This window comes from Oreochromis niloticus, linkage group LG13 (assembly GCF_001858045.2).
Source record: "Oreochromis niloticus isolate F11D_XX linkage group LG13, O_niloticus_UMD_NMBU, whole genome shotgun sequence".
NCBI classification, from domain to species: Eukaryota; Metazoa; Chordata; class Actinopteri; order Cichliformes; family Cichlidae; genus Oreochromis; species Oreochromis niloticus.
Genome location: NC_031978.2, coordinates 30058540 through 30077036, shown reverse-complemented (window position 1 = coordinate 30077036; position 18497 = coordinate 30058540). Strand labels below are relative to the sequence as shown.

The 18497-nt window shown below is 38.8% G+C and overlaps 1 long non-coding RNA gene across 13 annotated transcripts in view; it reads left to right on the top strand.

The window, feature by feature from the left end:
• LOC106098758 (uncharacterized) overlaps positions 1-18497 on the top strand; it is a 462577-nt gene that overhangs the window by 42351 nt on the left and 401729 nt on the right. For 12 of the 13 annotated variants that reach the window (XR_003213587.1, XR_003213591.1, XR_003213593.1 and 9 more), the window contains exon 2: positions 6550-6653. This is a non-coding gene — a long non-coding RNA (uncharacterized LOC106098758). Of the gene's footprint in view, positions 1-6549; positions 6654-8368; positions 8755-18497 lie in introns of those variants that run through there. The other variant, XR_003213597.1, reaches the window with a different exon arrangement.

The window sequence follows — 18497 nt, the reverse complement described above, 5'->3', positions numbered from 1 at the left end:
TGGCAGCCAAGTTTGGTAGTTTCACAGAACTTGTAACAGCGCGAGTAGTCCCACAACATAAAGCTTCTGAACTCTAAAGGTTGACTGGCATTACCACAAAGAATTGTAACTGTAATTGTAACATTATGAACCCATGAATGCATGACTATTCAAAATGCAGTCATTCCTTTATTCATTTGATCTTGAATTCACTGATCCTTTCTACCACACTGAGGTCAAACGTTTTTTTTTCCTCTTTTTTTCCTCTGGAAATAAATTACAGAGACCTCTGACAGGTTTGATCATGTGACAAGCAAACAAACCGAAGATCATGAATCATTATCTTTCTTGTGCTTTAAACGTCCTGCTAGCCTACGATGTGATACTGTATATATTAGAGGTCAGTAGGAAATGTAAATCGGTTCTATATTATCATTCAAAATACAACAGTGTCAAAAGTAAACGTAGTAGTAGTACATTTGTGAGTTGTATTTTCCATCTAGGCAAAATACACAACAGGAAGTAAATAAAACAGATGATCCCATTACAAAAGTACCTGGTAAGTAATGCGTTAGATCAGGAAGCAGGTAAACAGTAAGTTGGTGTTGGAAGAAGAAATGAGCAAGAGAAATGAGTATGTGTAAGGGTTTGAGCACTCCAAAAAGGCAGGTATTGTGGTGATGTCATGTTTTGTACTGACACACAATGGCACTACAGCGCTCTAAAAACTATAACTTTAAAAACTTTCTTTTAATCCATCTTTTTTTAAAATCCAGGCCTCTGTAGTGGAAATTAGCCTTAATTCATGTTTCAGCTCCACTGTAACTTGTTTAGCTAATTCTCTAACTACAATGCATCAGACTATAGTTTAGAGTACACCCACCTGTTGTGGTCACAATCAGTGACCACAACACAATGCATAATGTTACAACATAATGCATACTATATCATTATATACCTCAGCCACTGTCTATGGATTGGGTGAATGCAAAATATTGCAAGTTAATGCAAAATTAGTGGAGAAAAAAGATGATGATTCCCACTGTTACCCTTTAGGGCAGGGGTCACCAACTCCAGGCCTCGAGGGCCGGTGTCCTGCAGGTTTTAGATCTCACCCTGGGTCTACACACCTGAATCAAATGATTAGTTCATTACCAGGCCTCTGGAGAACTGCAAGACATGTTGAGGAGGTAGTTTAGCCATTTGAATCAGCTGTGTTGGATCACGGACACATCTAAAAACTGCAGGACACCGGCCCTCGAGGCCTGGAGTTGGGGACCCCTGCTTTAGGGGCGCTTTGGAACAAGCTCTCTTAGCTGATAAAAGCTCAGCTAGACTCCAATCAGTCCATAAACTTTCAATATACATGTATGTTCAAAATTACACGTTTAAGTCTTTTTCTTACTCATTTGCCTACACACACACACACACACACACACACACACACACACACACACACACACACACACCTCTGGTATGAATGGCCCTTGGCCACAGGCACAGTTTTCACAGTAAACTAACCTTGATCAATAACCTGCTATGGACCTCAGCAAAACCCACTGTTCTCCCTACTGCTGGATTTCAATATCACGCCTGTTTGAACACTCTAGCCATGGGCCAACTATGTGTGCGCATGTGTGTGCATGCACATACGTATGTATGCATGTACTGCTGCTGCATGAATTTACGCGAGCCTGCAAGCATGTGTGAATGTGTTTGTGGCCTCCTGTACGCTGTGTGTGCTTAAGGAATTCTCTGTGCATGAATTTGGTTGTGTGTGTTTTGGGCTGTGTGTTTGAGTGAAGCCTCGGGGTCCGCTGTGAACGGTGCTAACTGGCCCTCTGAACTCTTTCCTGTGAAGAGAAAGAGAAAGCCACTGGGCATGTGCAGAGGACAGCATGCCATTTACCTGGGCTACGGATGGTTTTTAAAACTGGCAAGAGGGACTTACACACACACACGCACACACACATACTGAAGATACTCCTGCCTTTTGCCTCAAACGCAAAAGCACACCTTTGCTCCCTCGCCTCAAACACAAACACACTTCAAAAGTTCTTTTTCTTTTTTTTTCATTTTTCCTTTTTTATTTTTGGAAGCGATGCAGCCAGTACTACCCCTGCGTTTAAAGAGCCTAACCACTCTCTTCATGTGCCCTTCTCTCGCTTCCTGCCTCTGCAAAAAGGCCCCAACGCGCCAGAAAAACTTGCTAGTTTACATCCAGCGCTACAACTAGCGAGACAACCTTTTGGCTCTCAAAGGTGTTCGTCTCAAAGTGCTCTTTATATACAGTGAAGTGGGGCCACACATTCGGCCTTTGCTCCAGTTCGAGCTGGGCCTTTAGAAGAGTAAATGCTCTGAAAAATAACCGCTGCTGAACTCTGGAGGAGTGAATAGTTGTTGAACAATGCTGCGGTTTATAACATAATGAGACATATTTGGGGCTCTTTCCAGTAATGAGGAGTGGATAAGCAATCATTTTTACTCAAACGAGTGTGAAAAAAAACTCATGCCTTATCTGAACCTGCATGTGTGTGTGTACATTTGTCTTAATGTACCTGGCAGGATGTGTACGTGTGTACATGCATTAGTTGGTAGTTGAATACAGCTGACCCAGATGTGTTAAGTGGGTCATGGGAACATCGCAGCCCACACACTGGGGGTTATGGATAGGCAACAGCCTTGTGGTTTGTGTGTGTAAGTGTGTGTAGATGGGGTTAGGACACTGGGGCAGTGCCCTGATTATACTCAGATTAGATTTGGGAATTCATCGCCCCTCCTTCTGAGCTTTACCCCCAACTCTGTCTCCTATTACTTTTTCTCTCTTTCTCTTTGTCTTCCTCGCCTTCTGTTCATTTGCTTTAACCTCTGGGCATCCAGAGGGGTTTGTTTAAGACACATGCTAAATAATCAAATTTTGGGAAATTAGAAGATGTAACATTTCGAATGAAGCAATTTTGACATTGCAGTTTTTCCTGTTAAAATCCTTTCTGTTTGGGTGTTTCAATCAGATGAAAATTCTATAAAAAGATTTAGGGTTAGGGTAGGTTTATGTTACGGATCCTCAACAATGTTCTAAGCTAGAATTAACAATGTTAAGAAGTTGTTTTTCCTTATAGCAGTTGTACAAGGTGTGAATGTGAGGACCAATGGTTGTCTGTCTTTCTGTGTTAGGCAGGGTTTACCCTGTCTCTCGCCCTGTACCAGCTAAGATAGGCTCCATCACCCCAATGGATGGATGGATGGATGGTTGCAAGGTTACATGGATGGCAATTTTACAAGGCGTAAAAAAAAGGTTATGAGAATCTTTGGAAATCTCGATTTCCCATTCAAGAGCCTCATCTTGTACACTTCTATACATGAACATTTTAATGGTGGCTGCTATTTTTTGATCACTTTGTAGAAGTACTTTGTTACTTGTACCTCTGCAATGTGTTTCTGGACATGCTCCAGTGTCTGAAAAAGGTGACGCTTCAACTTGATTTACATTTTGGGAACCAAACAAGGTCACAACAAGGCAAATATGAAGAAGGTATACAGATATACAGAAGGCTGGAAATAAAGTTTGTGTTGGTGCGGCGAAAAAAACGTATGCATTTTCTGCTTGCTCTGTGCTGGCACAGGATAGTAGTCTGGCACATATTACACTTGTGGTCATTTCTGAATGACGGCATGCTCCTGGTTTCACTCCACGCTTGAAACTCTGTTTCCCAGCTTGGAAAGGGTGGACTCTTCAACTGAAAACTGCATGGTCATAGCAGGAGACCCAGCTTTGAATCAGCTATGATCACAAAATTAAGGTCAGGATGAAAGAGAAGTTAATCTTTGCTGGCTGCACAAGTTTGAGGTTTTCTTTTTACTCTATTTTTCCATATCCCTTTCTTGCGCTAATGTTTTGAGGTATGAGGTTGTTTTTTATGCTTTTTGTAAAGTGCAAATTCCTTCAAAACCCAACTGAAGGTCTTTTTTGTCAGTCTCCACAACAGTGTCAACTCAGTATCGCAAATTAGAGAACATATACTATGTTGACAAAAGTACTGGGCCACCTACACATTACACCTAAAGGAGCTGGTAGAAACCCATGCCATGGAGCTTCTGATGCACATTTTCTGTGCTTATCCTAAAGCCAGAACAGGTTTGAAACCTGTTAGTGAGTCAACAGAGTGACCCTAGGTAACTTTTCTGAACTTTATGTGGTCTGTCAGGTTGTGAGTGACCTTATCCTGTGGTTCCTGAACATTTCCAGTTTGCATAAAGTTGATCAAAGAATAAGGAGGAGGGAAGAAATTTTACAAACTGACTTATTTAAACAGTAGCATCGGTGGGACTGAAACACCTGAATTCAGAGATTGAAAGGTGTGGTCCAGTACTTTGGTGTCTCTGTTTTATTTTTACCCAATATGAAGTATGTCTATGTATAATATGTAAGCTCAAAAGCAGTTTTTATGAGGATACCAGGTTGAAATGCTATCATTTAGTGGATATCCAAACAGAATTGCATATAAAATCCCACATGGATGAAAAATAAAAAAGAAAACAATGAGGACATGGGGCTTTGTCATTAAATTTCCTTGCAAGAAATCCAGGTTATAACGGTTTTGAAGTTAATGCACTACAGATTGACCTCTGTTCCATACTTCTGCTGCAAAAAGTTATAAGTCATACTGATTAAAAGAACCCCATCCTTTCAGTATTCAAAAAAGTATGTAATGTTACTTTTTTAAAAAGTGATACTGTCATGGTCCTGAGTCTGCCGTCTCAGTGTTTTATGTTTTAAGCTTTTGTTATTCTGATTAGGTATTTCATTATTATTCGCCATTTTGTTAGGTTTCTGTTCTGTGCCTGCCCTGGTCCTCCTTCCATGTTCCCCCCGTCTGTCCTTGATGTCATTATGCCTGTTTATGAGTCTGCGTCTGTCTGTCTATGGTGTCACACTGTCTGTTTGTGAATCAGTCTGTTTAGTTCAGTGTCTTGCCCAGTTCTGTGTCTGTGAGTTTCCTGTTTTATTCTGAAGGTCTCTGTCTCATGTGAGTGTGTTCAGTTTACGTTTCCCCTGTCCCGTCAGCCTTGATTTCTCCCAGGTGTGTTGCCCTCCTGTCTCTCATCCCCTGATCACTGCTGTGTGTATTTAAGCCCTGTGTGTTCTCCTGCCTGTTGCCGGTTCGTCTGTGTTCCACGGTGTCCTGTTCCTTGTCTGCGTCTCTCTGCCTCTCATCCCTTTTGGTATCTTCTCAGGTTAGTTATTTAGTTTTCCCAGTTTAGGTTTCTTTAGTTTATTGTCCTCCCTCATTGCCTGTTTTGCCACCATTCCACTTTGTAAATAAACATCACTAGCATTATCCTCCACTGCTTGCATCTTGGGTCCTTTCTCCCTCCAACACCACACGGCTCGCCTCGGCAGCCGTGACAGATACATTACTTTAAGTACTTCCATTACCCCCTGGAGACAATTATTAGTTACATTACTCATTATATTTCCTTTGTACCATTCAATAACATGACCTGAGATGCATTTTCACATAATTACAGGTTAACAATATAGTCGTTAGCCTATACACACTTAATAAATAATAAGTCCCTACCCTAGGTTGGAGGTTAGGGTTACGGTTGGGATAATACCACAAGATCAACAGCAACTTTGGTGAAAACCAGCCCAAAAACTCTTCTCAACCATCACCACAGAGAATTTACTTGACTGCATGTTGAAGGCCGAGTGGTGGGAGATGAAATGGGATCTTTGATGACAAATATAAGTTAAAGAGCAGTATATAGTTGTTTCAGTTCTTTGCACAATTTGCATTTTACTGTCCCCTTCTTGTCCTTCCATGGAAAAAAAATAAAACTAATGTCTATATCTGAACTCCTCAAAAATAGCTGTCTTCTCTACTGTCTTCTCTGTTTGTGTCTTTGTATCTCTACACTGTGATGTAAGTGCATAAGGATTGATTTTTTTATTTTTTATTTTTTTTTTTTACATTAAAGTCTTTTTATTACTGTTTTTCAAACCTACCTTGAATGCCTGGACCTGGATGTTTTATGCCAATTTTCATTTTTTTTTTTGCATTGGTTTATAATTTGTTTTATTGTCAGCATTAAAGTGAAAGTAATGTTTCAATTTGAAGAAAATTTGCTTTCTGCACCACATATGTTTCTCAGAATTCTCTAAAGGGGGCAAATTCTTGACCTGGCAGCGAAGAAAACAGAGCTTTGAAAAGCTGACAGCTGTAATTTAGTCCTATCTATCTTTTTCTAAACCTAACTAAAAAGTTTGAATGCCAAAATTTGACCAAATAATGAATAACAATTAAAGTAAAAAGTTAAAGGAAATACGAGTAATCCATAAGAAAGGGTACGAACAATGGGTTCCCAGTTAGACTTGATCAGTGTTCTTTGATATGTGGAGTGATTACACCTTCACTACCCACCTAGCCTCAAAATATGTGAGTTTTTCACCCTTCAAACTTGAAAAAATATATCTGCTGTGATACTGTGTCATACCACCATGGCTACCTGATTAGTAACTGGATTTGCTCATGTCTGTTCCTGGTGTTTTTCTGATTGTGTCCCCAGTGTGAGTGGAAATGGGGCATGCAGGCATGGGTGGGAGTGCTGGGAGGAGAGAAAGCAGCCAGGGTGGCACGTTGACTGGAGCATCGCCAACCACTGTCAAACAGGTAGGAATCCATGCCAACTCTGCCTCCCCCCCCCAGTACGTCTGTCTGAATCAGTGGCCGTCATGCTCGCTGACATTCAAAGTTTGTTACCCGCTGTAAAGATTTACAGCTTTGTTTCCATTACTTTATCTGTCACCGCTTCAGTGGTGAATATGACACAGTAGATTTCTTGTTAGCGAATATGGAGCTCATAACCTCAGTGTTTGTCAGGCTATGTGCTATTTTAATTATCAACTTTTTTTAAGATTCACCTAGTAGCAGTTTGTGTTTATAATGCAAATACACTGGGTTATTTCAATAGACTGAAAACAGCTTAAAAATGCATAGATTTTCAGGCAAGCTATGAATTGAAATATCCCTCCATCCATTTTCTCATGCTATGTGGGTCCAGGTCACAGGGGTCAAAGTAGAGATTCAGAGTCAGATTTCTCCCTGGCCATCTTCTAGTCGAAATCTTATGCAGCAACACCGAGGTGTTCACAAACCAGCAAAGAGACATAATCTTTCCAGTGTCTCCTCTTGGTAGAAAATGCCTGAAACACATCGTCCTCAAAGCGGAGGAGAAGCAGCTCTACACCAAGTCCCTGCTTAATGACTGAGGTCACTCTATCTCAAAGGTTGAGCCCAGACACCCAGATGAAGCTCATATCAGCACTTGTTTACATGATAGAGATCAGGCTGTGGTCAGCGAGGTAGGCCCTGGTGCTCAGTTGCCATTCTGGAATTACTCATATTTAAGCGTTCATTCTATAGCACAGTCTATAAAACAGCTACCCACTGCACTCATGGTGTCACAGCTTTGTTATTTTTACATAACAGGAAGCATACACCTAAGACAACATGCTATTTTAACAAAACATTAAAGTACAACTGAACTATTAGCTCCTTGTGAGGTTTTGAGACTTCTATACCATCAGTGTGATTTTTTTCCCCTTTGAAAAACCTATAAATTGCACAATAAAGTTTTTTAAGCAACACATTTAAAAAGGATAAGATAATCAACAGTGGCACCATAAAGATGGAACTTAATATTTTTACAGAATAAAAAATATATATTTTGAAGCTAATGTTCATTATGCTAAGACTTGTTTTTACTAAAAACAACAACAAAAGCAAAATGAAATAAAACAACAAAAAAAACCCCCAGTATGCTTGGTCCTGACAGGACCATTAAGAAAGGAACAAAAGTTGTTGTGTACACAATGGCTGTCTCAGAGTAAATCATTGTTTACCTACTCCTTATAAAAGTTGGTGAATTGCTTTTCTTTTTGGCTTTATTGTAGATATGTTCTGAAAGCAAAAAGTTCTTTCAGGAAAAGAGTGATGGAAAAAGTAAGAAAAATATAAGAATTTTTAAAAAGTTGTTCTTATGTGAACGTACCCTAAGAGTTATATCTTCTGTGTAAATGCTATTAGCTAAAAGATGGCTATGTTGATAATGAGGCACCCCTTTGAGCAGCATATACTTGCTTTCATAAATGCGTTTAGTGCATAGTGCTCTTTTTTAGTGAGATCACATGATGTCTAACAGCCGTCCAGACTGCCAAAGGACAGTGGCTGTAACTGGCTCTCAGACAGACTCTGAACATCAGGTGTTTAAATTCAACCGGTGTCACGGTGTTAAATATAACTGCTAGGGCCAAACTGGCCCTCGGCTACACGTTCTGATGTTTATATAGCTCAGTCTGAGCCAAATGCATCCCTCCAACACACAGGTCAAAAGCTATGAACTCAGAGTGGACAGTTGCCAGTGAACATGGAGAACATGGCCTGCCAATTGCTACAAGCCTGTGGCCAGACGGCTAGTGTGCAGAGTTCAGGAGCAGCCAAGTGGTGTCCAGTGAGGGATACCCTGGTTTACTGTTGGCCAAACAACGCCTCCGGGCTGGCTGGACTGACTCAACATGACTGGTTTCTGTGTAGACAGAGTGAGGAACTACGCCTGTCCACTGTGGGTTTACTTTGCTGTTTACTGCTTAGAGATGTTGATTAGAGTTCTGGATTGATTATGTTTCTCCTTAAACATGCCAGCAGTGTGTGAATTGTTACCTTACAGAATTACAAACATTTAAAAGTATTCTCCTAGATAATAGTGTTACCTACTCAGAAAAAGTAACTGGTAAAGATACTTTGTGTTATCAAAACTAAACGCTTTGCTTTGCAAATGTCACATTATAGTTTGCTTTAAGTTGACCCAAAATGGTTTATATCCTTAAAGAAAGTGTTGTCAAGCGAAAGACAATAAGCTGACTACTAATATACTGCAGTAGATTATTATATTATGTTACATACGTTATACATGTCCATTTATTTATAAATCAGTACATATTACCCATTATCTGGTCCTACATAATGTTTCAAAGTACACATCTGTCATGCTAGCCTGATTCTTACTGCACTACAAATTTCTTAAAGTACATTTAAAAAGAATAAAGAAGACAAAATCAATATATAGAAAATACAGCACTTTTTCCTTAAAAGGAAATACTCCCCACAGAGCCACCTTGGCAGACGTTTGTGCTCTCAGGGTGCTTTTTCTTATTATTAGTTTCTTGTTTATCTTTTATGATTTTATTTTTTTAATAGTAATAGTTTGCAGGATACACATTTTTCTGACTATTTTATTGTTTTCTTTCAACAAATATTGAGAACATCCTCACAGTGTAGATGTGACTGAAACTCAAAGAGGCCCAGTCCCAGTACCCATCCCCAGCTCTCTGGGTGGTCACTGCCTCTTTTTGGCATGACTCTGCTTGGTACACATCCAGACTCCTTGAGGTAAAATGGCACACTAGCACACTGGCTGTGCAGTAGCTAACATCTCTCCTAGCCTCAGCAAGCAGTCCAGGTGCCACTAGTCTAAACACACATAAACACACGTTATAGCTTCACGGGTTCAGGATAGCCAAAGCTGGATCTACAGCCAAGTCCACTTACAGGCCATGGGAGGATAAACGCACACTTTGGCCAAACACACACACACACACACACACACGTGCATAGCCAAAACCAACCTCAGCCACTCTGTGGCCAAAGGCATTTAGAGCACAGTCCCACTCAGTAGGGAATCCCAATGTTTGGCTCCCCATCTCTCTTGGAAAATCTATCTGAGAGGGAAAAGAGGGGGAGAGGGAGCAAAGAGGGTTTGAGTTAAGAAAAGCTGGACAATCAAATATTGCAGTGTTTAACACTTCATTTTCAATCCCTGCCGATTCCATTTCCCGCCAGCGTTAATTGCCGCTGTGCTACCTGCCACCAGTGGTTCTTTATGAAATGATTTCTGAATTGAAGCATATGGACGAGGAGCCGCAACGGGAGCCATGAATGGCTTGAGGAAGGGTCCCATTAAATAACAGCCAGCTAATTACTTTGTCCTCCCTTTTTGTCCTGCACTATCCAGGCTCTCGCTGCTGTTCATATATCTTACTGTAATGAGTAAAGCCAGGGCCTGGCACCTGTGCTCAGTAATTAAACATATAAATTCTCCCCTCACGGAAATATGTGTACTCACCAGGACTGATTTATAAGGGTCTCTAAATTGCACAGTTGAGCTTATTTTCTTGGCTGTTATTTTTTCTTTTTCTTTTAAAGGGTCTGGAAGGATAAGAATTATTCATCAGCTCAACGATGACGAGCTTGATCTTAAACCCCCCCCCCCCCCCCCCAAAAAACCCACAACATGTTTTCTCTAAGAATTCAGATTCCCCTCTTTCCACTGTTACTTTTAGTTTTGTAGGTAGGTAGGTGAAGGTGGTGATACTGGAACTGTCAGGCAGACCTTTTGGAATCAGAAATGTTAGCTGTTACAACCTCACAGCCTCACAGCCAAGAACACCAATGAAAAATGTCCATATAAAAACATACCGTGATCAGAAACGGATCCAACCAAAATAGGTTTATGACTCATTTACGAACCCCCTCCTCAAAAGTTACTCATACTGTACTTTATGACAGACAGAAAGCAATGAAATCACCAGTTTTCACCTCATATTCCCTTCCTGCACTTACATATTTGTCCATTATAGATGAGCATTTGTGTGTTAAGGTAGCTGTTAAATCATTTTGATTTCTTTCACTGCATAAAAAAAATTCCTCAGGTTCAAAATAAGTTCAATCTTCACATTTTTGTGATGCATTTGCTTATATTCAGTCAAACTTATAAAGCTGTAACCATTTACAGATAAAAAAAAACGTTTTTCCCCGTCTCTTGTTCTATAAAAATCAGGGATTCAGTTCAACAAAATAGAACCCAACTTACACAAAGTGACACAACGACATGATCATAAAATGTAGGCCAAGTTCATTTTTAGCAATCTTACACCCTATGCTTAAAATGGACACAGTAAGATGGGATATCACTTGATTTTAATTGGAGCATGTTAGTAACTTAGCAAATGGTTAGTACCATGCTTTAAGGTAGAATTTCCCTTGCGATAAATAAAGTATTATCAATCAATCAATCAATCAATCAATCAGTTACACCCAGCTACCACACAAAGGAAAAAATGTTAGCTACTTCAGCTATATTACGTTAAGATGGTACAAAGATACAAACAAAAAAACAGAAAAATATGTACTGACAGCATCCAGCAACTCGAAACTAAGCAAAATGTAGGAACCACAACCATTATTGAGTTAAACTCCTCTCAGCTTTGACATGAGTGATGAATGCAGCTGAGTGATGAATGCATACTATTAATTCACATATGGTAACTACACATTAGGATTATCAATTCAATAGGTGCCTGGAATGTTCACTAGCACAACAAGCAAAATTTCTGTATTATAACTCCTAGCTAAAGTTGTGCCTGATTAGCTTATTATTTAAAGATTCAAAACAGTAAGTGCAAAATTTAAAAGCTAACTGTGATCAAATACCACCCGCCAGACAGTAAAGTGCTCTAGGCTTTCACATTTCAATGAAATGACAATCAGTATTATTAGAGGGACTAAATTTGTCCAGTGACAGATTACCCAGTGACTCAATAGCATGACTTACTTGTCTTCAGAATGAAGCTGTACTAGTCGCTGCTCGAAGAATCTTAAGTTCAGATCAGCACCTTCCATTTGCTCGCTAAAACAGTGACGAAGCTGACAGATTTGTAAAAAAAAAATAAGGGGGATATTAAAAGATCCAAATATTTACCTGAGAACTTCTAGTGAAACCAAATATGTGATATTATGAGAATTAAAGATTGAATGTTTCTGAAGCTGAATCTATATCAAGGACTAAAGATTGTAGTCTTGCATTGGTGTTTATTTGCATAGATCTCTGCCTATCCAAAGAGAAAGATATAGAAATGTAGTCAACATTAAGGCTAACAAAGCCCGAAATAGACCGTCTTCCATGGGCTTTAATGTTATGTGGAGGACGAATGCTGATCGCTAAAATTAGAAAGGCAATGATGACATCACAGTCCAATACAAACAAAAAGAAGCACAAGAGAAAGAAAGACCAGCAGCACAGATAACTGTAACAGTGAAGAGCAGCTCTTTCCAAGTCTTATTTTTCCTCCACTCGTGGCGCCTTAGTGTAATTATTTTTTAAAATAAACCTTTGATTTCATATATTTTAAAATTATTATTCTATGTTTTTGAGGATGAAAAATTATGTTTTTGAGTGTACAGTTTAAGAAAATTTTAATAATTCCCTTAAGTGGCGGCACAGGTACAAAATATAGACCATCTGCAAAGGTCTGCCTTAGTACCAGTGAGATACCATGCCTGAGCCTTGGTTTGACATTCATATCATATTCACAGTTTATTGTAATCATCCAGGCTGTAATTTTGACCAGGATGCATATTTATTTTTAAGGAAAAATGCCATATATAATAGTAAAAAACATTTAAACCTCACTAAAATATTCTGCACATGCAGAGGTTTCAACAGAAACACAACTTTTGACACTAAACATCTGTTGTTAAAATAATGATCTTAAATAATTCTTTAAAAAAGTCCTTGCTTGTAGTGCACTGTTTAGTAAAAATACAGCTGATATTTGTATCTATCCTGTTTTCCTATTATATATCAATAAGGTTGGAATTTCCAGAGCTAAGATTGGCAGCTGTCATCTTGAGTTGGCAAATCACTTATTGCTCACAAGTATTAACACTGGAGTAGGCATCAGGGTACAATTTCTTTTGAATCTTTTGTATTTATGAAAGGGCAACATTATTTTAATTATTCTTTTTTTGCCACAAGTAACTTTTTGCAATTTAATGACCTTAGCAATAAACATGTGAGTATGTTTTGTATGCTTTGTTACTTTTTTAAAACAGCCCCTCAGTGTAATCCTCAAGAGTACACGGTTAAAAGAAAGAGCTACCTCTGTGACTTCGAAGGTTTTATGATGATGAGAAATGAGATGAGAAATTTCACCATCTGTACTGGACACAGCCACTTCTTGTTTTGAAACCTTGATTTGAGCATTTTGGTGGGTTTTGGAAACCAAACTTTAAGAAGGATTGAGGATTAAGTCTTTTTATGGTCATATTGACTCAACTGACAAGTGAACTTTTCTATGAAAGTGCTGTGTGAGCTCTTTGATTCTCTGTAAACCCATTGGAAGAAATAACGTTGCTGTTATTTCACAAATTTGGTGTTTTCCATTATAAAACTACAATAAAGAAAAACCTGAATGAGAAAAGATGTCTAAATTCTTCTTCTCTAAGAGATGGGCTGTGGCTATTTTTTATGCAAATTCCACATTGTCTTTTTTTTTGTCTTGTTGGGGTCTTTCATATAAGCAGACTCTGTAAAACAGAATATAAACCCAGTTTTAATCTCCGCCACGGCTGATGGAATTCCCCATTAGCTGCCAGGAGAACGTTTCCCAGCTGGGAGTCTCAGTTTGAATGTGCTGTGTTAAAACATAACGAATGTCATAATTAACTGGATACATTTTCCATTTAGAATTGGATCTCTTATAAAACTGTCTACCTTTTAACCCCTCATTGAACCCCTACTCTGCTCACCCTTTCTGCTCTCTCATTATTCATTTTCTAACATGACATTTCTTTATTTGGTTTGCGTTATTTTTTTCTGTTTCTTGTTCAATTTCTTTTCTTTTTTTGGGGACTAAGCCAAGGCCTACAGCTTTCAGACCATTTCTGACACTTTTGTTAATAAATCATTGGGAAGTTAATGAAAACGGCATTCAGGCATATCCAAAATGATTGTGTTCTTTGTCATGCTAATAAAGTGAAAGATGTTCGTCCACTGGGTGAATGCCTGCACATTACCAGCAACTTCTGATTATGTGTGTGCCTGTTGCACCTTCTTCTCTCTCCCTCGCCCTTCCCTTGTTTTTCTTCACTCTCCTTCTCGCAGACACGTGTTTTAGCATATTTATCTCATAGGTTATCAACATGAATCCAATAGGTTCTCCAAGCAGACATTTGCATTACTCTAAATTGCTCAGAGGGAAATAACAGGAGATGGTTACCTTGACTTGCTGTTGACCTCTACTTTATCCTCTCCTTCTTACCCCCCCTCTTTCCACCCCTTGTTTTGCACCTTTGTATCCGTGGTTACATATGGAAGGACAAAACGCAATTTGACTCAAAACTTAGAAATGAATCCGAAATTAAAAACCAGTTGCTATGTTCCTGTTACCTCAGAATTTAGGCGACTTTTGTTGTGATTTGGCGCTATATAAATAAAATTGAATTGAATTGAATTGAATTGAATAGAACTGGGATTAAAAAACATACTGGAGTTAATCTGTTCTAGTAGTTGCTTCAAATATTTTTCAGCATGCTGATCTCATTTTATTTTTAGCTAAACTATGTAATATGTAATATCTTTGATGTCTCAACTATCACCATCTGTTTTCAGAATAAACACATTAAAACAATTTTGGTAGAAAAAAGTTAAACTTCCAGGCACTGTGATGATATATTATATTGATATTCAAATATAAGTCGAAACGTCAAGATACACAGTATGTATCTCACTTGACCTGACCTGCAAGGTTAAATTAGATTTCATATCTTAAATCAATGTAAAACACTAGATTAAATGCCGGTCTGAAGTTCCCAGAAGCCAATTATTTTTTATTTATTATTTGTATTCCAGTAGTCTGGAGCCTAGCCATCTAGTTCTCTGTATATAAGTGCAAGACCTTTGAGTCTTAAAATCCACTGGAACTCAGCATAAAAAATATAAAATAGAGCTAATATGAGCTTGCATATTAGAATACATTAATAGCCTGGCTGTAAAATTTTGTATCACTTGGAGATGTGAAAGAGATGATTTACCTAAACCTTATCCAAAGAGGACATTACCAGGCATTACAATCTAAGCACAATGACACAAATTCTTGAATAATTTTCTCCAGTTCAACCAAGGAGAGCATATGTTGCAATTTTCATATTACATACATATTACATCAAGATTTCAAATGCAGTTGAACAAAAAGAAGCAGAGTCTGACTGATTTTAGGATGTAATTCAGGAATTGCTATAATGGTGGTCACAGTCTTGGTGACTTTTAGGACGAGATAATTGCTAAAGAATCATTCACTAATCTGGGTAAAACAGGGGACTATGGTGGACAGCCTGTTCAGCTATTGAGGGTTAAAAGACATATATACAACTGAATGTCATCAGCATAGTAGAATGAAATTAATTGTAGACTCAGGACTGACCATTGTGAAAGGTTAGGGTGGTCATATTAGAGGAGAACTTGTTTATCCTAACAGAAAAGGTCCTATCAGATAAATATAAAGAAAACAAGTGGAATGCAAAGCCAGAGGTAGTAGCGAGAACCTGCATGTCCTGCAGTGTGTCCCGCAGTGTGTGTAGGCTGCAGTATATGTTGAGTGAAATTAAAAGACTCCATGATGCTCGGAACTCCTTGGTAGTTATGTTTCAAGTCCCCAACAATAATAATCCTGCCGATTTAAAAGTCTAAGATAAGAACTTTTGAAAGTCCACAGGAAGAAATGTTGAGATACCAGGTGAACGATAAATTAAAGTATCATATAAGGGTTGATCTTATCTAATTTTCTTCATGGTCATCTCAAAGGAGCTATAAAAACTTGAATTTCAGGATGGCCCCCCAGTTGCCATCCTTTCTCCAAACCCACAGTCAAAAACTTTTTTTCTCAGCTTCTTCTCCTAGCTCCTTCATGGCTTTCTGTCACTCCAGCACCCCCGAGTGGCTGGGCTGAACTGTTTGGCCTACGAGGCCCCGACAGCCAACCTCCAAGGGTAAGTCCTGGCTTTATAGAGACTGTATAGAGACAGGTCTTGCTGGATGGAGCAAGACCTGTCAAAACCCCGTGGATGGGTTTTGATCATCACCCTCCATCTCTTTAGGACTTCAGCCACTTTAGTCAGGACTTGAGCCTAGCATCCTAGAGACAGTAATATCTTGCATCATCATGACAGGATGTGCTGTAGGTTTGCATGCTGTTCCCACATAGTAGGCAGTCTACTTTGTTACCAAGTCGTAAGCAGCCCTTATTAGAAAGGTGAGCCTATTCTGTGGCATCCTCCATTCCAGATATCTGCCGAGCTGAGGCATCTGTTTACAGTCGTTTTCCATCTTGACTTACACAATCAGCATTTTTGCTATTTTTCCTTTCTTGGCTTCAGATAGTCTAGACTTTATTCTTAGTAGCTTTTTTCCAGGTTTACCTGTGTTGACATGCCTATAAAAGCTGTTTTACTTTTACTCTGTAATGTGTTTAACCTCTTCATGGATGGGTTTTCAAGGTCTGCCAGAGCTTTTAACAAAATGCAGTATTTCTTAGTTCAATTAAATTAAATTCAGTGTATTTGTATAGCCCAGTGCCACATGGGGAGGTTCAAAGGGCTTCACAGGCATCAAAACATATTCAAAACGGTGGCAAAATCATGACTGTCCAACCTTGGTGATTTGTATATCAAAACAAAGCTCAAAGTCAAAGATCACATTCAGATTTCAAGCAAAATTACTAATTGTAAAACTCTGTGACATCCAAAATTTAACATTGCACAAGTCACAACTTTTGAGATTGTATTTAAGTAACTATCGGTCAGTGGAATATAAAGTTGCAAAACACTGAAAATTATTGTGTTATTGTGTTTACAGATGATCTGACACACTAGAAACAGAAAGATAAAATGGAGCCAAGGATTAACCCCTACATGAAAGGAGTCTCTGAAGATAATAAGTCTTCATTTACAAAAGAAAGGATGTGTTTGATTAACAGTCAAACTGCCACACCAGTGGCATGCATCAGTGCAGAACTCAAATCTTGACTAGAACAAAGTCCAGAGTCGGCTGCAAACAATAAATCATTTGCAGTTTTTTTCTTTTAATTTTAGATTAAATGGGTAAATTTGAAATGGGTTTAAAATGAATTAAAAATGTAGGTTTCTGTAAGTTGTTAAAGGTTATCTAGAGTTGTCCAAACCCTCATATGAGGACATTACATAATAGAAGATGATCACTTTCCTAATCCAGTATTTAAATGCAGCTCTGTTGTATGCCACAGAGCACAATGTTTGCTCATTTCTTTCTTTCGAATTTTAGGTTATTGAATACTTTGTATCAGATATTTAAAGATTTATTTAAAGGGACCATATGACCACTTTATAATTATCTCATGGTGGACAGTTGCTATATGAGAACGATTACAGAGAACTAAATGGGTTTGCACATTGGAAAATATGGTTAAAGAATTTGATCCATTTAAAAAATAAGATTAGAATTCTGTATTTGAGAAGAGATTATTTTCTGGACTTACTGTATTAAAGGACTCTACTTCATATTTCCCCCTTTCTCACTACAATAAACCTCTCTACCTCCACACACACCCACTTTCCTTTTTCTGGCTCTTCCACACTTTGCTCACGCCTGAATGCCTCCAGCTCCAGGTACATCGTTCTGATTTTCTTGTTCTTTTTTTTCACCATAAAGTCTGAATATAAAAAAAGGGAATGGAATATTTGATGGAGATGGTTTCCTATAATCAAGCTGAAGTCTCCATCATTATCCTGTATCAGCCGATCCCTTTTTAAAAAGCACCGGGAGTTACTGGTGTTTTACATGAATTTTGGGGCTCGGCAGTGCTGCTGGGAGCCGAATACATTTGTCAGGTCGCGGCTCTCTTACAAATGAACTGCACGCAGTCTCTCTCTCTCTCTCTCTCTCTCTCTCTCACACACACACACACACAGTCACACAACTTTCTGTAATGGCAAAATTCACAAATGAAGGGGGGGCGGAGGGATGCTGAAAAGTGTGATTTTTGCCTGTGTGAGAGAGAAAGACAGGGAAAATGTGTCCATTTAAATATAGATGCATATGATTTCTGATGTTTTTTGACTCTATTTTCTAGCAAAAGCGTGAGCTGTATTATTTGTTTCTTACTAAAAAAAAACCTGCTGTCTATTTTTGGATGTAACCTCTGTCTCACACTGACAGCAGTGTGCATGAAGTAAAAATAACAAAAACAAAAAAACCTCAACAGTCTTTCAAGTTTTGACAGAGGAAATGTTCTTCTCATTTTGTTTTTGTTGTCCATGCTAATACTAGCCCCACGTTGTTGGGAAAATTAGGAGAATGGGCTCCGGTGTATTACTGTCAGATTTATGCTTAAAAAAACCAAAACTTAAATTCTGTGTCCTTGTAGTAAAAGTCGACACACCGGATTTCTGTCACATGAATGAAAATCACGAGCTGCAGTGACAACACAGCCACTCCGAGGACTTTTTTTTGTGAACATCCGTGCTGCCTCCATCTGTTTGCCCGGAGGTGGGGACAGACTCTTATAGAGCGTGTGGTGCCTGTGTGTTGCAAACACACCGGAGACTGAATGGCAGTTCCTTCTGGAGTCCATGTCGGCGCAGGTA